At 45.6% G+C, this 21,703-nt stretch overlaps 1 protein-coding gene across 1 annotated transcript in view; it reads left to right on the top strand.

The window, feature by feature from the left end:
• HDAC3 (histone deacetylase 3) overlaps window positions 1-21,703 on the top strand; it is a 1,027,013-nt gene that overhangs the window by 777,921 nt on the left and 227,389 nt on the right. The gene's annotated exons all lie outside the window — the stretch shown is intronic.

Genomic DNA, 21,703 nt, shown 5'->3' with positions numbered 1-21,703 from the left:
CTGAATCAAATCAAAGCAAAGTACTCCGTTGGGGATTCTTTCAGTCCTTTTTTTGTGTAGTTTGTAGTCTGTTCATGCCCGGTAGAGTAAGTGCAACTGTGTTCGCCAGATTCCTCATAAAGACACCCATGACAAGTATCTTTTCTGTTTGGGTAGGGAACACAATTATAAGAACTCAGTCATCTGCAAATTGTTCATCCCCAAGACCCTTTGTCGCCATTTACAGGCTTTTAATTTGTACCTCGGGAATCGGAGTTTGACAAATTGCACTAGGTATGGAGACTGGCTCTGACACCCCTTCTGAACCATCAAGGAAGGGGGCCAAGTCCATGTGGCCTACTACTTCCACTGCACCTCCCTCTGCCACTCCTCAGCCTGTAGCCATCATCAGCTTGGTTGAAGGCCCGGCATCCACCACAACAGATACAGCGGGTACCTTATTTATTTATTTATTTTATTTATTTTACATTTGTTGAACGGGCTAGTCCAGCTGGATACATATCCATTTTCAGCAGAGGCCCGGGGAGAAAAGCTCCTCGAGAGTACAGAACAGTATTTTACTTAATACAAAAGTAAACTAAAAACAATTCAAAGTTTAACAGGTGGAAGTAACATATATAGTTAAGCTAATTTAGTACATGAAAGAATATATTGGAGTAAGTAGTTAGGAAAAATAAAGAAATGTGTACAGTTCAAAACACATTTGATGTAGTATCTTATGCTAAGTATATATATTAACATAGTAGGGAGACAGTCATATTTTGATATAAAAGAGAGTCCAATAAATTGAAAGGAAGATATACTTCTGGTTATCATTAGGCTGTTAGAATATACAATCAGTAAGATTTAGTACCTTAGTAAGAAGAAGACATGAGAGGTTAGTCTGGGTTCAGACAGGTGCACAGCCAATGAGATTTGAGGTAGGTTTTAAGCCTCCTTTTAAATTGTGTTAGTGAAGGTAGTGAGGTTAAGTCACTGGGAAGAGAGTTCCAGTTTTTACCTATAGTATTAGAGAACAGAGAGTCCCCTGCCTTATTGTAGGTTTTGTGTATTTGTACTAGTATTTTACTAGATGAGCGCAAGGTTTTAAGGTTGCAGTATGGGGTGATAAGGTTGGTAAGAATTGGTGTGTTGTTAGGCTGATATAGAATTTTATGGACAAATGTTAATTGTTTAAATAGAAGTAGATTGCGTAACTCTAGCCAGCCAAGATTGTGATAATTAATACAGTGATGGGTCCTAAATGGAGAGCCTGTTGCAAATCTCGCTATATTGTTGTAGGAGATGGCCAGTTTGTTCATGTTGTTTTTTGAGAGGTTAGTATATATAGGGGAGGCATAGAGGAGGGTAGAGAGTAAGTGGGTCTGGGCAATAGTAGATTTTGCTAGTGGGGTAAGAAAGGATTTGATTCTATATAGGGAGCCTAGTTTTTTAACTGTTTTTATGGTGTTGTTAATGTGGTCTTCAAAGTTAAGGTTGTCAATCAGAACTCCTAGGAGTTTTGTGTTAGAGTCTGGGGATATGATGGTTCCATTGTTAGATGTGACAGTAAAGTGTAGAGATGTGGTCCTTTGGGTGGGGGTAAAAAGTAAAAGTTTGTTTTTTTTAGGATTTAGGATGAGACACTGACGATGTAGCCATTCCTCAGCTGTGTTAAACACTTTTTGGGTGAGAGATTGAAGGTCTGCTGGAGTTGAGGCTGAGCATATAAATGTGGAGTCGTCGGCATATTGAATTAAGGAAGCTTGAGGAATAACAGTATGCAGGTCATTGATAAAAATAGAGAATAGAAGTGGTCCAAGTATAGAGCCTTGGGGGACACCTAGTGCAATGGGGAGATAGGTTGTTTCCCCACATAACTGCTTGTTGCCTATTGCCTAAGTAGGATTCAAACCATTGTATAGTAACAGTATCAAGGGATAGGTTTTTTAGTATGTTTATGAGAAGTTGGTGGTTAACCATGTCGAAGGCTTTGGAGAGATCAATAAAAAGGGCTGAGAATAGAGTGTTGTTATTGCGATTTTTATTTATACAATCGGAGAAGGATAAAAGGGCAGTAGTAGTACTGTGAAATGGCCTAAAGCCGTGTTGGCAGTTAGCTAATAAGTTGTTATCTATAAGGTGTTTTAACAGTTGCATATGAATGCATTTCTCCATGATCTTTGCCAGAGGAGATAGTATGGCAATTGGTCTGTAATTGGATAGTTCCCTAGAATTTCCACCCTTGTGAAGGGGGATAATGTGTGCAATCTTCCAAATGGAAGGAATAGCACCCTCAGAGATTGTTCTGTTAATCAGAATGGAAACTGGGTAGGCTATGGCATTTGCTGCTTTTGTAGATATTCTGCAGGAAGGAGGTCGGCTGCAGTGGTGGTAGGTTTTAGTTTTTGCAAAAGGGTTTGGATAAGGGATGTAGGGATGGGTTTGAGATGAAATGGGGGAGGTAAGGTGGTATTGGAGGGTGAAGGAGATGAGCTGTTGGGAGATAGATGATTGGCAAGAGACTGAATGGTCTCAGTAAAGAAGGTATTAAAAGTACTTGCAATTTGCTTTGGATTGTCCTGATCAGCACCAACAGGTGGGGGAGTGACAGTACGGCCTGGGTGTAAGAGGGCATTTATACCTGCCCAGAATTTTTGGGGTTTACTTTGCTTGGTATTTTGGAGTTGAATGTAGTACTTTTATCTGACAATATTGCTTTTTTTGTCTCATTTCTTAGCTGTCTGAACTTTATGTGATGATCTTGGTTTTTAGTAGTACGCCATTTGGTCCAGATTTTATTTCTGAGTAGCATTTTTTGTTTTGTCTCTTTTGAGAGCCAGGGGGCAGGTTTGTTTCTAGTTTTAATGGTCCTTTTTGGAGCATGGAGGTCAAGAATATTTAGGAATTTACTATTAAAGTAGCTTACCGCTTCCTCTAGGATTAGACTTTTGAGGGGTGACCAGTTGCATGATCTAAGTTCTTTTTGGAAAATATCAGGGTTAAAATTTTTATTACTCCTGATTGCTCTATAGGTAATTGGATTTGGGGTGTCAGTCTTGACTCTAATTATGAAGGTGAGAGCATGGTCACTTATATCCTCAGGGAGAGTCCCTACATGATAACTTTGTTGATGTCTATTTATTAGTATCCAGTCTAGGGTACTTTCACTGTTATTGTGTTTATTGGTCCTTGTGGGGGAACTTATAGTTTGAGTAAACCCATGTAGATTAAGATGTAGATTAAGATGGGTAGAGGGCGGATGAGAAGTACAGCTTTTCCAGTTAATATTAAAGTCTCCGAGTACTATTGTTTCTTGGGGAGGCCACACAATCTAGAGAGGACGACATGTCCAGGGAGGATGTACTGGCGTCTTTTACAGATGTGAGTGAGAACCAGTGCCTTCGATGGGTGATTCGGACTCTGCCTCCGCTGTCCACCGATTACCACCTAGGCCTACTGCCAGCCAGACGCCTGCTAGGCCTTCTAAAAAGAAACAAAAGACGAGACATCTTTCTCCAGCGCCTGAATCCTTACCCGATTGGCAGGCCTTTAGCCAAAGTTTGTACAATACCTTCATGGCCCTTAGGCCTTCCACTGAAGCTGCTCCTGCTGTTCCACCTCTTCTAGGTCCCAGACCTTCCATTCCTGAAAGGACTTGTGAGTCAGCCAGCAGAGGTGGAATTGTCTGACTCTTTGGAGGATTCCCTGTCCAACTCTTCCCAGATCTCATACCCCCTGGGTTTTGGACCTCCTGAGGAAACCAATGCAGGGCCTGATTCCCCAATGGAAGACTTGACCTTTAGTGACATTGTTAACTTGATGAGAGACCACTTCAAGTGGGAATGCTCAGATATGACTGAGCAACAAAAGAGATTCTATGATGTTATACAGATGGATTCTCCTAACCCTTCGCCTATTCCACCTGTTCAACCTGCCTTCCTGGATGCATTTGCTGCAGCATCCACTAATCCAGATTCCCAACCACCTGCTCCTTGCAGAACGGGTAGATTATACAGGGTCCCTGACTCTCACATTCCTGCTCAGGTGCCCTCCGGCAAACTTTGCCACTGTCTCCATTTCCACTGACCCGGCATCCAAGCTCCTTCCTACCAGCACTGTCCTCCCTGCAGATAAGGGATGCAAGGCTATGGAGAGGTGGGGGAAGATTTACACCTCTGCCGCCCTAGCTTTTAGGGCAACAAATTACCAGTCTCACATAGCTAAGTACTCTCTTGCTGTGCTGGACAAAGCCTCCAAGGAGTTGAATGACATCCCTGACTGTGCTGCTAAAGCATCCCTGTCGTCCTTGCTAGGGCTGATGTCCTTCAAGAATGCAACTGCAGTCCTGACATATGGGTTGTCCTGCCTCAGGCAGCCCTTTGGTCAGCCAGATTCCAAAGTCTGGGTCCGGCGTCGGCCGATGTCGCCTCCTCCCCGACGTCAGAGCGGCTGGAGTATAAAGGCATCAGCCAACGCCATCTTCTTCAGTCTTTCTTGCCGCGCGGTGCCCGAAGCAGAAGCAGTTCGCAAGTGCCGGTCGGTCAGCTCCTGTGTTTTCAGTTACCGAAGTCATCTAAAGCTAAGTACCCGTTGGGGGACATTTTTCTTGCCTCAGCCGATGTCAGAACAAATTGAGAAAGTTAATAATTGTTTGTCTTGTGGTAAACAAATACCTCATAAGGACTTCCATTCTTACTGCCTCCCTTGCCTGGGCCCAGACCACGACGTCTCGGCCTGTGCTGCCTGTGCCTGCTTTAATAAGCGCTCTCTCAGGCGCCGGGCAGAGTTTGCCGAAGACTTTTTTGGCGAATCCTACGCTTACAACATGCCGTCGGAACAACCGACAGCACAAACTACCAAAAAGCGAAAGGACCGGGACCGACATCCTCGGCCCACGTTTTCCACTGATATAACGCCTAAGCCCTCCGCTAGTGCTTCGGTCCCTTCGGAAGCGGTAATTCAACCGCTCCAGGCCGACGACACCACGTTAACTCATCCCTCGGTCTCGGAGTCTACACCGGTGCCGGTTGTCGATTTTCCTCCAGAAACCGAAGTTCTGGATCTACCCGACACCATTCCCATGGACAAAGTTACCCCTGCACATGGGGCAGCTAGGCCTCCTGTATCCATGTCAATCAAAGCCTTTGCACGTGCTAAAGCCGCCAGCCAGGCCAAGGCTCATCCTAAACCTACTTCTCAGGCCCCTTCTTCTGACAGACAAATCATGTCTCTGGCTGCAAACCTAATCTCTCTTATCAGGGGGTCTCAGCCTCACCCAGACAGAGGTTCTCAGCCACCTGCAGAAAAAAGGCCTAGAACTGAGCAGGCAGACAACCTCTCTTCAGATGAAGCCTCTGGGGATTCAGAGCATTCAGATACCCAAGAAGAATCCTTCCAGGCCTATGAGGACTCTGATGCTGAGGAATCTATTCCCTCTGCCTCTCCTCCAGAGGATTTTTCTTTCGGTGAAGTCCTCCATTCCATGAGGGAACATTTCAAGTGGCAGGGTCAGGAATTTTCGGATTCTAGGAAAAGGCTACGTACCTTCCTTAAGTTACCCCAGCACAGACCTTTAGCTATCCGCTATACCTCCTCCACCCTTGCCATGAGGTCTCTTAACTGCCTTTTCCATATGTTTCAGTACCAGGATTATTTACTGGATGATTTGCAGAAAAAGATAGCCTCTCCTGAGCCTATAGATAGAAAGGCATTGCAGGACTTGGTTCATAATACCCAGCAGGTTAGTAATCAATTTCTACAGTGTGGTTATGATGCATTGGAGGCTTCATGTAGGGCAGCTATGACAGGGGCTGTTATCCGTAGACATGCTTGGTTGAAAGAACAGCCACTGCCAGATCATGTTAAAGTAAAGCTCCTGGACGCACCTCTGGATAAACAGAAGCTTTTTGGTACTAATGCTCAGGATGTGTTGAAATCTATTGAGGAGAAGACAAAATCAGTACAGACAGTAAAGGATTTCCTCCAGGTTCAGCCACCAAGGTTCAGCAGGAATTGGCCTTCAAAGAATTGGTCCTTTCCAGACTCTGACAAGTTTCAAAGGGGAAAGAACAGGCGTGCACGAGGTAGAGGGCAATACCGAGGCTCCTACAGGGGACGCCAATGGCAACCACAAAATCAAAGAAGTGGCACAGGTAGTTCACCTGCACCACAGGGACAATCACAATGACTTACCTTTCACTCCGCCTACCAAGGCTCAAAGAGAAGCACCTCTAGGCGGAAAATTATCTCTATTCTCAAAACTGGCACATTATAACAAAGGACAATTGGATTCTGGACATAATAGACAGAGGTTACAGGTTCCACTTCCATACCTTACCAACAGGACAAGGCATGCCAAACCTGCCACAAAATCAAAGGGCAGAGGCACTCATAGAAGTCTCAAAGCTGTTGCAAATAAAAGCAATAGAGAAGGTTCCTCCTCAGGAACAAGGCCAGGGATTTTATTCAAGACTGTTCCTTGTTCCAAGAAAAGAAAAGCAATGGAGGCCTATATTGGACTTGTCCGTTCTAAATACTTTTCTCATGGTGCCAAAATTCAAGATGCTGACGTTACAGCAACTTCTTCCCATGCTGGGCAAGGGGTCTTGGCTGGTTACTCTGGACCTCAAGGAGGCATACCTGCATGTCCCTATCAGACACAGTTGCAGAAGATACCTCAGATTTCTTGCAGGAACAGAGCACTATCAATTCTCAGCATTGCCGTTTGGCTTATCTACTGCCAGAGTATTCACGAAATGCCTGGCATCAGTAGTGGCACATTGCAGACTCCAGGGGATTCAAATATACCCTTACCTGGACGACTGCCTAATACAAGCAGACAGCAAACAGACCTTGATAAAACACTTGGATTACGTCATTCAATTGCTGCAGGCTTTGGGATACACAGTCAACATTCAAAAATCAAGATTACTGCCATCCCAAGAGATTATTTTTATAGGAGCAAAACTGGACACACAGCTACAAATGGCTATCCTCACAGAGGAGAAACAAGAGCATTTAACAGCTTACTTCAAAGGCCTAGCAAAATTAACCCACCTGACCGCAAGGAAGACCCTGCAGACCCTGGGGTTCATGGCATCTTGCATTCTTCTAATCCCTCTGGCAAGACTACACATGAGAAAGCTGCAATGGTACCTAAAAAGCTTGTGGTCGCAACACAGCCACAACCTAGAAGACATAATACCACTCATACCATGCCTGCAAAGGGAATTTTTGTGGTGGGCTCAAGCAAGTCACTTAAACGAAGGCATGCTTTTCAACAAACCTCCAACAAGTCAAACTATTACAACAGATGCCTCAGACCATGGATGGGGGGGGCGCACATGGACGGCAGATGCATTCAAGGGCAATGGGCTCCCATGGAGATGCATCAGCACATAAATCAAAAAGAGATGTTGGCAGTGATACATGCAATAGAAGCCTTTGGAAAATCTCTTCAGCAAGGTCATCTGTTAATAAGGACAGACAACACCACTGTCATGTGGTACATAAACAAGGGGGCACTCATTCCTATCCCCTCTGCAGACTAACAATGATTCTTTGGGAAAAGTCCCTGAAACTGAACATCTACTTGCAATCCCAGTTTGTTCCGGGCAAGGACAATGTTCTGGCAGACAGGTTGAGCAGAAATTTCTTGGATCCACACGAATGGATGCTACACCCACGCATTGTCTCACAAATAGCATCTGCATGGGGAAGACCAGACATAGACCTCTTTGCATCTCATCTCAATCATCACCTTGAAAGGTTCTGCACAAGGTTACACCATCCTCTAGCTTGGAGAACGGATGCTCTTTCCTTCAGCTGGAATGCTCTAACAATTTTATGCATTCCCTCCTCTACCTTTGCTCACCAGGGTATTACTGAAGATCAAGGCAGAACAACCAAGAGGAATCTTGATAGCTTCGGACTGGCCAAGGCAACACTGGTATCCATTACTACTGAGCATAACTTACACCAAACCGTGGCCCTTGCCTCAATGGCCTCTGCTCCTGACTCAACACAGTTACAAGACTGTTAATCAGAACCTGCAAACCTTAAAGCTGACAGCTTGGAGAGTTCCATGACTCAGACCCATGACTCCCTCTCCGAAAAAGTTCAGGAAATTTTGCTGGAGGCACGCAGACCTTCCACCAGAAAAACCTATTTGGCCAAATGGAAGAGATTCACCATCTGGAATGTCAACAAGGGCCAGGATGCATCACTGATGAACATACCTCAGATATTAGAATACTTGGCAGAAATGTTTCACAGTGGCCTCATATTCTTCCATCAAAATCCACGCTTCAGCTATCTCAGCACATTACAACTGTGATCCACCTGTGTTTTCGCATCCCTTGCTAAGACAGCTTCTAAGAGGCATAAAGAATATCAAACCTCCAAGGAAGCTACCAATTCCTGCATGGGACCTCAGTTACGTCTTGGAAAAATTAACTCTTCCTCCTTTTGAACCAGCAGCATCTTCAGAAATGCAATTTCTCTCTTGGAAAACTGTTTTCCTGTTGGCAGTCACCTCAGCAAGAAGAGTCTCTGAGATACAGGCCCTCATGGCAGTTCCTCCTTTTCTCATCTTTCATCAGGACAGAGTTTCACTTAGGACCAATCCTTCATTCATGCCTAAGGTGATATCCAGAGTGGCTCTAAACCAAGCAATTCACCTGCCTACTTTCTTTCCTAACCCTCAAAATAAAGGGAAAAGCTGCTGCATACTTTAGACATTCACAGACAACTACGCTACTACTTGGACAGAACAAAGTCCACCAGGAATTCTGACCAACTGTTTGTAGCCTATGCTGCTGGAGTGCAAGGAAAAGCAGTCACCAAACAAACTATCTCAAAATGGATTGGACACTGCATCAGATTCTGTTGATGTCCTTCAAGGATGCATCTGCAGTCATAACATATGGGTTGTCCTGCCTCAGGCAGCCCTTCGGTCGGCCGGATTCCAAAGTCTGGGTCTGGCCTCTGCTGATGTCGCACTTTCCCCGACGTCATAGCTCCTGGGGTATAAAGGCATCAGCCGACGCCATTTTCCTCAGTCTTTCTTGCCGCGCGGTGCCCGAAGCAGAAGCTGTTCGCAAGTGCCGGTCGGTCAGATCCAGAGATTTCAGCTACCGAATACTTCAAAAAAAGCTAAGTACCCCGTTGGGGACTCTTTCTTGCCTCAGCCGATGTCAGACAAAGTAAATAATTGTTTAACTTGTGGGAAACAAATACCTCATAAGGATTTCCATTCTTACTGCCTTCCCTGCTTAGGCCCAGACCACGTCGTATCAGCTTGTTTAGCCTGTGCCTCCTTCAACCGACGGACTCTTAGACGTCGGTCGGAGTTTGCAGAAGAGTTTTTCGGATCCGCTTTTGCATATAAAATGCCGTCGGAGACTCCGACTACGCATTTGGCCAAAAAACGCAGGGAAAAGGACAGACACTCGCGGCCAGCGGTTTCGGCTGAAACCACGGCTAGGCCTACCGCGAGTGTCTCTGTTTCGGCTGAAACTGAGCCCTCTGTTCTTCCTACGACAGAAACCTTACCTCCGACAACAGAGGCCAGAGAGGCCCCGGCTGAGTCGGCTTCAGAAATCCCTACCGAAGCTACCGCTCAAGATTTGTCCGACACCATTCCTTTGGACATTTCTACTCCTGCATGTGGGGCAGCCAGGCCCCCAGCTTCTATGTCTATTAAGGCCTTCTCCAGGGCTAAAGCTGCCAAACTTTCTAAAGCTTTACCTGCTAAATCTACTTCTCAGAGGCCTTCCTCAAGTTCTCAGATTCTCAGTCTTGCTGAGGACCTTATATCCTTGATTAGGGGTTCCCAACCTCACCCAGACAGGGCCTCCCAACCTCCTCCAGACAAAAGGCCTAGGACTGAACCCTCTGAACCTGTCTCCTCTGATTACTCCACGGATGGATCTGATTTGTCAGACCATCAGGAAGGGGCCTATTCTCCTTACGAGGATTCAGATGCTGAAGATTCTATCCCTTCTGCCTCCCCTCCTGAAGAATTTTCCTTTGGGGAGACATTGCACTCTGAGGGAACACTTTCAATGGCAGGGACAGGATTTTTCTGATTCTAGAAAAAGGCTAAGGACTTTTTTACATTTGCCCCAGCATAGACCCTTAGCCATACCACCAGTGCTAACTGTAATTGATGATGTGTATAATGATGTTAGTTCTGCGCCTGATTCTCTTCCTCTGGCCCCTGCCAAACCTGACAGATATTACAGGGTCCCGGATTCTCACTTCCACCTGTATAAAGCCCATGCTGCAGATCCAGAAACTATTTCACAGGGCCCAAAGGGTGTTGCAGCTGCCCCTGCCAAAAACCCCCTACCCTCTGAAAGAGAGTCTAGAGCATTAGAGAGATTGGGTAAAAAGGTTTATATATCTGCTACTCTTTCTGCCAGGGCCTTAAACTGTCAATTCCATATGATACAGTACCAAGAATATTTGTTAGATCAGCTGAATAAGAAGCTTTCTTCTCCTGAACCTTTAGTCCGTAAATCCCTTCAGGATTTGGTACACAACTCTCAGCAAGTCAGTAATCATTTCTTAAAATGTGGCTATGATGCACTGGAGGCTTCATTTAGATCAGCTATGACTGGGGCAGTAATTCGTAGGCTTGCCTGGCTAAAGGAACAATCCCTGCCAGACCATGTCAAGGCTAAGCTCCTAGATGCTCCAATGGAGAAACAAAGTTTATTTGGCTCCCCTGCACAGGAGATTCTAAAGAAGGTGGAAGAAAAAGCAAAATCTGTGCAAACAGTAAAGGAATTTCTACAGGTCCAACCTCCGAGGTTCAGCAGAAACTGGCCTTCCAAGAATTGGTCCTTTCCAGACACCTCCAGAGCACAGAGAGGCAGGAACAGACGCCCTTGAGGCAGAGGTCAATCAAAGGGTGCCAATAGGGGCCGTCAGTGGCAGCCTGCCAACCAGAGGAGTACTGCCACAGCTGCAACTACAACCACTAGCACTAGCACAGGACAGACACAATGACTTGACTCTGATTCCGCCTGCCAGGGAACAACTGGAAGCTCCCTTGGGCGGAAAGCTGGCTTTATTCTCAAAAAACTGGCATTGCATTACAAAGGACACATGGACAGTGCAAACAATAGACAAAGGATACAGGTTTCATTTCCACACTTTACCAAAAAGGAGCGGAATGCCAAACCTACCACCAAATCAGAAGCCAGAGGCTTTAACACAAATCAAAAATTTACTTCAGATGAAAGCGATAGAAAGGGTACCATCTATGGAACAAGGCCAAGGATTTTACTCCAGACTATTCCTTGTACCAAGAAAAGAAAACCAATAGAGGCCTATTCTCCACTTGTCCGCACTGAACACATCTCATTGTACCAAAATTCAAAATGCTGACCCTACAGCAACTTCTTCCCATTTTGGGCAAGGAGTCTTGGCTGGTGACTCTAGATCTCAAGGAGGCATACCTGCACGTCCCTATCCGACCAGATTGCAGAAGACACCTCAGATTTCTTGCAGGATCAGAGCATTATCAATTCTCAGCATTACTCTTTGGCTTATCTACTGCGCCTAGAGTATTCACGAAATGCCTGGCATCAGTAATTGCACATTGCAGACTTCAGGGAATTCAAATCTACCCATACATGGACGACAGCCTAATACAAGCGGACAACAAGACAAAATTGATAAAGGATTTGGCCTATGTCATACACCTGCTACAGGCCTTGGGATACACAGTCAACATCCAAACGTCAAGACTAGTGCCATCCCAAAGGATAACCTTTTTGGGTGCAGATCTGGACACAATAACTCAGATGGCTTTTCTCACAGAAGAAAAACAAAAACAACTTCCAGATTATTTCATGACTTGGACAAGACAAACTCAGCTTACTGCAAGGAAAGTCCTGCAGGCCCTGGGTTTCATGGCATCCTGCATAATCTTGATCCCACATGCCAGGCTGCATATGAGAAAATTACAATGGTACCTAAGGAATGTATGGTCTCAACACAGCCACAGTCTAGAAACCATGATACCAATCATTCCATGCCTTCAAAAGGAATTTCTGTGGTGGGCTCAGGCCTGCCAGTCCAACAGAGGGTTGCCTTTCAAGAAGCCAAAACCAAGGCAGACAATCACCACGGACGCCTCAGACCTAGGATGGGGAGCACACATGGAGGACAAATGTATCCAAGGCCTATGGTCTCAAGGACAGTTAAACTTGCACATAAACCAAAAGGAGATGCTGGCAGTGAAGCATGCAATCGAGGCATTCAAACCATTCCTCCAGCAAGGACATCTGTTGATAAGGGCAGACAACACCACGGTCATGTGGTACATAAACAAACAGGGAGGCACGCATTCCTACCCTCTATGCCGGATGGCAATGGATCTGTGGAACCTAGGCCTGAATCTCAATATCCAGCTGCAGGCCATATTTGTTCCAGGAAAAGAGAATTCACTAGCAGACAGCTTAAGCAGGACTACCACGGATGCTCACGAATGGATGCTGCATCCAGACATCTTCAAACTCATAACAAAGAAATGGGGATTGCCAGAGATAGATCTGTTCGCCTCTCCTCTCAACCACCAACTGAAGAAATTCTGCTCAAGGACATACCACCTACAAGCCTGGAGGGTGGACTCTCTCTCTTTCAGCTGGAATGCCCTAATAGTGTATGCATTCCCACCTCTCCCACTGATGTACAAGGTTCTTCTGAAGATCAGGGAGGAACAGCCAAAGGTGATACTAATAGCTCCGGACTGGCCAAGACAACACTGGTATCCGCTACTAAAAAAACATGTCTCAGGCGAACTCATGGCCTCTACCCCTATGGCCTCTTCTTCTAATGCAGAACAATTTCAAGACCCTGCATCCAAACTTGAAAACTCTGCAACTAACTTCCTGGAAAATTGCTTAAAACCAAACCAGACTGTCTTATCTCAGAGGGTCAAGGACATTATCCTGGAGGCTCGCAGACCCTCCACAAGGAAGGCATACTCAGCTAAATAGAAGAGATTCCTCATTTGGAGTACATCAAGGGCACAGATGTCACAGTGGCAAACCTAGCACACATCCTAGAAAACTTAGCAGAATTGTTCCACAATGGCCTGTCTTGCTCTTCCATTAAGATTCATGCTTCAGCAATTTCAACAGAATACAATAAGGATCCTCCTATCTTCTCTCACCCTCTACTCAGACAATTTCTGAGAGGGATCAAAAATGTTAAACCTCCAAGGAGACCCCCTCTACCTGCATGGGATCTCAATTTTGTGCTGGAAAAATTGACACTACCTCCTTTTGAACCAGCAGCATCAGCAGACTTACAGTTTTTATCTTGGAAAACTGCTTTCCTTCTGGCAATCACTTCAGCTAGAAGAGTATCCGAGCTACAGGCATTAATGGCAGTGCAGCCTTTCCTTATTTTTCACCATGATAGAGCGTCTCTGAGAACCAATCCAACTTTCATGCCAAAGGTGGTATCCAGGGTATCCTTGAACCAAGCCATTCATTTGCCTACGTTCTTCCCTAACCCACAGAACAAAGGAGAGAAACTCTTGCACACCTTGGATATACACAGACAACTACACTACTATCTGGACAGAACTAAAACCAGCAGTAAAACTGACCAACTTTTTGTAGCCTATGCAACTGGGGTGCAAGGAAAAGCAATTTCCAAGCAGACAATTTCAAAATGGATAGGAAATTGCATTAGTTTTTGCTACTCTTTTCATGGAAAGACAGCTCCTGAACATATCAGGCCTCATTCCACAAGGGTCACAGCCACCACTACAGCCTTCCTACGAGGGGTGGCTACCAAGGACATTTTAGAAGCTGCTACTTGGAGCTCCGTGCATACATTTGCCAAGCATTATAATCTACCTTTATACTCCAGATCCCGAGCAGGCTTTGCAACTGCAGTTTTACAGGGATCTTAACTACACCATCCTTATCTTAGTACCTCCTCCCCCAGTTTGGCTATGGTATTCTACCCATATGTTATGACTGCAGATGCATCCTTGAAGGACATAGTACAGTTTTGTACCTACCATAAATGTAGATGTCCGATAGGTATGCATCTGCAGTCAGGATTATCCACCCTCCTTCCCCTCTGTGGTATTCCTAGGGTGCTTACCCCTCTTTCAGCTAGCTGGGGGAATCTGTTATGGTGTATTTGTTTGTATATATGTATATATTTTTTGCTACTGTTTGGAACATTCAACATTTATCCAAATTTAGCCTTCCTAGAGGGCATCTGGGGCAAGAAACACTGAGGAAAATGGCGTCGGCTGATGCCTTTATACCCCAGGAGCTATGACGTCGGGGAAAGTGCGACATCAGCTGAGGCCAGACCCAGACTTTGGAATCCGGCCGACCGAAGGGCTGCCTGAGGCAGGACAACCCATATGTTATGACTGCAGATGCATACCTATCGGACATCTACATTTATGGTAGGTACAAAACTGTACTTTCTATTCATGGAAAAAGTGTGCCAGCTAATATTAGACCACACTCCACCAGAGCTATGGCCACATCCACAGCTTTTCTAAGAGGAGTGGCTACAAAAGATATTCTAGAGGCTGCTACATGGAGCTCCGTGCATACATTTATCAAACACTACAACCTGCCGTTACACTCCAGATCCCGAGCAGGTTTTGCTTCGGCAGTCCTGCAGGGCCTTCTAGCTACACCATCTCTTGCTTAGTCCTACCACCCCCAGCTTGGCTATGGTATTCAACCCATATGTCAGGACTGCAGTTGCATTCTTGAAGGACATAGTACAGTTTTGTACCTACCATAAATGTAGATGTCCGATAGATATGCAACTGCAGTCAGGTTTTCCCTCCCTCCTACCCCTCTGTTTTTCCCCTTTTGGGTCCTTTCTCCCCTTACCTATCAGCTGGGGATATATATTATGGTGTATCTGTTTATTACTGTTGTGCATGTCTGGTTTTATCTGTTTATCCATTCACAAAATTTAGCCTTCCTTGGAGGGCACCTGGCATCTGGGGCAAGAAACACTGAAGAAGATGGCATCGGCTGATGCCTTTATACTCAAGCCGCTCTGGCGTCGGGGAGGAGGCGACATCGGCCGACGCCGGACCCAGACTTTGGAATCTGGCCGACCGAAGGGCTGCCTGAGGCAGGACAACCCATATGTCAGGACTGCAGTTGCATATCTATCGGACATCTACATCTATGGTAGGTACAAAACTGTACTATCTCTGAGGTGAACAAGCACTCACTTAGGTGTGGATACGATGCACCTGAAGCCTCAGCTAGGTGAGCTGCATCAGCATCCGTGTTAGAGATTCTCCCCTCCCTGATGACTTCAGAGCCAAGCTCCTAGATGACCCCCTGGACCACTCAGCCCACTTTGGTGCTAAAGTGACTCGCCTTTGTCTCTGCAACAAAAAGGGAAGGAACTACAGGGCCTCAAGCATCTCTTAATTCCTCTGGAGCTTAGGGATAGGAGCGACTATCTGTCAGACTCAATTTATAAGAAGGACCTCCAGGCTTTCAGCCCCTACCAGGTCTAGAAGACCCCCCCTCCCCAAGGCAGTCCACTCAGCTTAGGACACCTCATCCCGCTAGCCAGAGGCCTCAATTTCCAGACAGGGCAGGCGCAGTGTCTGACTGCCTGCCATAACCCCCCCTCCTTCCCTGCCTCTGTCCACCCGCCTCTCTCTGTCTCCCTGTGTGTCCTTCGTCACATCAGACAAGTCGGTTTTGTCCATCCTGCAGGAGTGTTACTTTGATTTGGCTCTCCCCTCTTCCAAGACCGGTCATGCCACAACCACCTGCTTCCTAACTGCCCCTTCTCCATCAGTTTTTAAACAACCTTCTGCTTCAAGGCACCATAGAATCAGTACCCCCTCATTCTCAAGGGAGGATTCTATTCCAGAATATTTCTGGCCCCCAGGAAGGAATGACCATGGAGACCTATCTTAGACCTCTCCTGCTTCAACCTGTTCTTAAAAGTCCCCTCCTTCAGGATGCTGATCCTATCCACATTCTTTCCCCTCATTCTTCCTCAGGCCTTCATGGCAACCCTGAACATAAAGGAGGCCTACCTCCACTTGCCATAAAGCCTGCATTCAGGAAATATCTCTGATTCCTAGCAGGCTCTTCTCATTTTCAGATGTTCGTGTTTCACTGTTGCAGTCATGACATTTGGGTTATCTGCGTGCAGGTAGCCCTCAGCCGGCCTAAATACCAGAGTCTTGGGATTTCTGCATTGGATGCCGTTGCTTCTTCGCTTCTTCCATGACGTTAGGGGTTTAAAACATGCAGCCGACGCCATTACATCAGTTTTCTTGTCGTGTGGTGCCCGAAGCAGAAGCAGTTCACAAGTGCCGGTCGGTCGACTCCTGAAATTTTTGTTTTCGAGTTTCAGACCTGAAGTCTTTAAAAAGATAAGTACCTCGTTGGGGATCCTTTTTTCTTGCTTTAACCGATGTCAGAAAAAATTAATAATTGTCTTGCTTGTGGAAAGCAAATACCTCATAGAGATTTTCATTCTTAGTGCATCACCTGTTTTAGGCCCAGAGCACGACATCTTAGACCTCTCCAGCCTCAGCCTGTTCTTAAAGGTCCTCTCCTTCAGGATGCTGATCTTACACGCACTCTCTCCCCTCATTCTTCCTCAGGCCTTCATGGCAACCCTGGACATAAAGTAGGCCTACCTCCACTTGCCCATAAAGCCTGCATTCAGGAAATATCTCCGATTCCTAGCAAGCTCGTCTCACTTTCAGTTCTGTGCTTTCCCTTTTGGGCTCTCTACTGCCCTAAGGGTATTCACAAAATCCCTGACTCCCGTGATTGCGTACTGCAAAACCAAAGTAATACAAATATTCCTGTAGCTAGACGACCTCTTAGTTCAGGCAGCAGACAGAGAAACCCTCCTTCGTAACATGAAAGACCTCCTGCTGCAATCTCCAGGGTTCCTGATAAATTTCCCAAAATCCCAACTCAATCCAGCACAGGACATTGTCTTCTTGAGATGCAGACTCAGGACAGACATCATGATGGCCTCAACTTCCAGGGGAAAAGGTGATCTCTTTCCCACAATCTCTCTGCTCTTCATTCATCAGAACTGTCTGTGAAACAATTCCTTAGATTACTGGGGTACATGACAGCCACTATCCCCATGCTACCCTTTGCGAGGTTACACATGAAATTTCAATGGTACCTTTGCTCAGTGTGGACACAGCACTCCCACCCCCCCTCGAGTTCAGAGGTCCCACTTCTCCCCTATCTCGTCAAGAATTGAAATGGTGGCTAGCTCAGGTAGCCCAGAATCTGGGACTACCCTTACAAATGCCTCCCTCCTCCCAGATCATGCACAATGATGCCTCAGATCTGGGCTGGGGGGAACTCTGCGTCCAAGGATAGTGCGAGGTTTGTGGACAGACAAACAAGACCATGTAAATGTCAGGGAAATGAGAGCAATTCTCATCGCCCTGCAGGCCTTATAACACTACCCCCCATCAGGGGCTCCTAAAGATCTTCAAAGACAACACCATAGTCATGTGGTACCTCAACAAGCAAGGAGGGACCAAGTCCTACCTCCTATACAGACTAGCTCTACAGGTATGGGAGCTTGGCTACCTCTCAGGGAATCCCCCTCTAGGCAGCCTACAATCCCGTCCCAGCACAACTCACAGGCAGATTCATTAAACAGAACCAAATCAGTCTACCACGAATGGATGCTGTCAAGATGTTTCTAAATCTGGTCCACCGGTAGGGTATTCCACAGATATAGAGCTGTTCGTCTCTTCCACAAACAGGCAACTCCAGAGCTATTGCTTCAGGACACACAACTTGAAGGCATTACAAACAGATGCCTTCTCAATATCTTTGAAGGGAAGATTCGTGTATGCATTCTCCCCTTTCCCATTAATTCAGGGACTCCTACTGAAAATTTTAATTTATTTTATTTTACATTTATTGACCGGGCTAGTCTAACTTGGATATATGTCCATTTTCAGTAGAGGCCCGGGGAGATAAGCTCCAAGAACACAATTCTAATAAAAATGTTGGTACAGTACATAATTTAACAAATAACCGCTCATTCCACAACTATATCACAAACCTATCACATACATATAACAAACCATAAGAATGAAATCACTACAAACAATTGCTATTATCTACAACCTAAAATTCTCTTATCAAGGAAACTGGACTTAGTACAGAGAAATAGTTCATAGGTAAGTCCTAGGCTATCTGCCCAAGGGCATCTGTAAGCCTAGCCAGAATGTGTTGGCTTTTGCCACCCCCTTAGATTAGTTCCCTGCTCTTCTGTCCAGCAGAGCCATTAGTTCCCTGTGCCTCTGTCCAGCAGAGCCACTGCAGTGATCCCCGGGGTAAATTTTCTGTTTCCTATCCAATCATCAAGGTTTCTCTTGAGTGTTAGTGGGTAAGCAGTAGCTAGTAATAGAGGAAGTTAGTCAGGGTTAGTACAGGGGCATAACCAGTGTGTTGTAAGGTATAATTTTAGTTTATATTTGAAAGGTGATATTGAAGACAGTGATGCAAGCTCACTGGGAAGTAGGTTCCATTTTCCAGTTCCAGTTTCAACAGGACTCGCCAAAAATCTCTGCCACCTCTGTCTGCCTGTGGACTCTCCAGTGGCATCCAGACTTGCAACCAAACTTTTCCTAAGGGGTGTTCTGCACCTAAGACCGCTCAGGAAACAAGTCTCCCCTCCCTAGGATCTTAATTATATGTTAGGAAAACTCACTCTGGCACCCTTCGAACCAGCTGACAAGGCCCCCATAAAATTTTGCACATGGAAAACTGTACTGCTAGTAGCTTTGAACTCGGCCAAAAGGGTCTCTGAGCTTCAAGCCCTTATGGCCACACCCCTTTTTCTGTTTTTTCCTATGGACAGGGTCACCCTTAGGACAAACCCTTCACTCCCAAGCAGGTTCAACGACCTTTCCTTGAATCAGGCTATCCACCTGCCTACCTTCTTCCCTAACCCACAGGGAGATAATGAGAGAGTCCTTCATTTCCTAGACATGCACAGACAGCTCTGATTTTATTTCATAAAACCAGACCTTTTCGCAAATCAGACCAACTGTCTCCTTTCACCCCAGGGCTCTGAGAAAAGTGGTGGGCAAGCAGACAGCTTCATCCTGGATTTCCAGGGCTATTTCCTTCTGCTACTTGCACCACAGGAAGACATTGCTAGGCAATGTCAGGGCCCATTCCACAAGAGCCATGGCCTCTTCTGGAGCCTTCTTTAAAGGCTTAGACACCAATTCCATTCTGGAGGCAGCTACCCTGGTCCTCTCTACACATCTTCATCAGACACTACAAACTGGACCATATCTCTAAGGTCAGGGCAGGTTTAGACAGGGCTATCCTGCATGGATTCCTGGAGTCGTCTTCCAGGCCACCGCTCGGTCAACAGTGAGCTTTGGTACTCTCCCACTAGTAGAATACTGCAACGGAGTAGAATGTCATAGGAAAGTTGTGTAAAATCTTACCATAACCATAGATGTCCTTCTCTTCCATGTAGCAGTATTCCTTCCCCAACATACTCTTGCACTTGCTCTTCTCTGCTTCTGGACAGGCTATGCCCTTCAGAACTGGCTCCATCTGGGGCTGCTATCTATGTTCTGAGGGCTAGTGAGTGCAGATGTCACCTTTATGGCCCACGTTCCTGCCCCCACGTCGGATGTCCGCACCAAGAGGGACTGAATCTTTGGAAACCTAGCCAGCCTGATCAGAAAGAATGGTAAACCCACTAGTAGAATACTGAAACATGGAAGAGAAGGACATCTATAGTTAAAGGAAATGTAAAATCTTACCATAATTGTCTAGCTTCCTTATTACGACTCTGCCCCCTTCCTAATTTAGCATTCTCATTGTTCTAAAATGTTTTTTGTTTTGTTTTTTGCTTAGTGTTTTTTTTTGTTTTTTTTTTGTCATTTCACGACTTTTTAGTTTGCATCTGTGGTTTATCACCGGGAAGAAATTTGAGAGTCTTGAAAGGAATTTTGCATTCAGGAGTGCAGCTCATAACCACTTTCTCCCATACGCAGAGGTTCTAGCAGTATGTGGACCTATTCCTAAAAGGGAATGCCCTGTCATATGCATGTACTTAGCCATACTAGTTTTATGTATGCTGTGATTCAGGGTTGAAACTCAACCCCATTTTTTTTTTTTTTTTTTTTTTTTTACATTGGGTAGGGGTGTCGTGCCTTCTGCCACCACCTCTCTCGATTCAATGCCAGTCATCTGTCTTAGACAGTCAAGCCTGTCACTGACCTCTCTTACAGTGCATCCATCTCTTTGCTGGGAATCCTCATTTCCTCTTGCCTTCTTCCTGTCTCTTGCAAAATTCACCAGCTCACCTGTCTTCCAGTGCGTGCACCTGAAACACCATAATCTGTTCCCTGACTTTCACTGCAATTGGAGCTACTTTGGCTTCTGCCCTGATGTCAGAATTTCATCTGTCCCACAACGTGCATCCTACCACTCACCTCGGGTACTTCATCTCTAGCTTTGTCAACTAGTTTTCCTTAACTGATCACACCAGTTTTATAAGCCGTACTTTTCAGCTTCTTTGACATTCTTCTGTCACAGCCTGTGACACTGCTGTTTGGCTACAACTCCTCTGATTCTAGTGTTGACCTCTTCATTCAGATGTTCATTAACCACCTCCCAGGTAGTTGAAGCTGCTAACCTTTTCCATGTTTTTCCCTTCTATCTGTTTTTGTAAGCTGCTTCTGATTTTCCCATTTGCTGCCATGACAACCATCTTGTCTGTAATTTAATCTCATTTGCCTTCAGTTTTGCATTCCAGTTGCTGAAATTCTTGTTTGGTGTCTGCTTGTAATTCAATTCCATCTGCATAAAGCAGCTTTGTTGATCTGTCCCCCTCTGACCTATTTGCTAATAATAGTGTTTGCCAAGACGAGTAGAAGGGCATACCAAAAGGAGCAGAAGAATTTCAAGCCAGGTTTTGTGACTATTTATAGAAATTTAGGTGAAGCTAGAACATGTTTTAGGTTTTATCAAGTTGTAATGTCACACCAAGGCAGAATCTCACAGCCTTATAAAATGTATTCACTTTCTTGCCTCATGTTTGCCAAGTATCAAGTGTGTGCAAAGTCCATGACAGATGTTCCCATCACCAGCAGGACAAGGCACAGCGAGTCTGTCATCCAGGCATTCTTGAGGATTTATCCATTTTCTGTAGTCATCTATATGCATGTTCAACTGTATTGAGGGCCTGCTGTGCTTTCTTCTGTTAGCATGCAAGCTCCTGCTTATGGTCAGTAAAGTCTGCCATGGGGCACCACATGGCAGAGCCAACGGCATGTTTCTGGCCTGTGTACTGTTCATCTGTCTCTGCAGTAAGTGCTGGCATTGCATTTGACTAGACCGCCTTCTTACCCCCTGCTATGATAGGTGAATTGGAATCACACACACTCGTGGCATTGCTTGCTCTCTTCATTGCTGAGGTCAGTGATATACAGGTTGTGTGGGTCACAATGAGAGTTCTGTCCCTCTGTGCCACAGGGTTAACTTAAAACCAGATTTTTTTGCTCCTAGCTGGATCTCATCTAGTGGCATTTCTGCCTGCTTCCCTGTCAGACCTTTCATTTAAGGGGAATGGCAGGTGGCCATTCGTGGGCTTAAGCAAGAGCCTTGCAACCCATTCTTTCCTGCCTGAGAATTCCATTTGGCCCTCCATTTCCTGGTGA

Source organism: Protopterus annectens, chromosome 4.part0 (assembly GCF_019279795.1).
Source record: "Protopterus annectens isolate FY-2018-M chromosome 4.part0, PAN1.0, whole genome shotgun sequence".
Classification (NCBI taxonomy): Eukaryota; Metazoa; Chordata; order Ceratodontiformes; family Protopteridae; genus Protopterus; species Protopterus annectens.
This window is presented reverse-complemented; position numbering and strand designations above follow the sequence as displayed.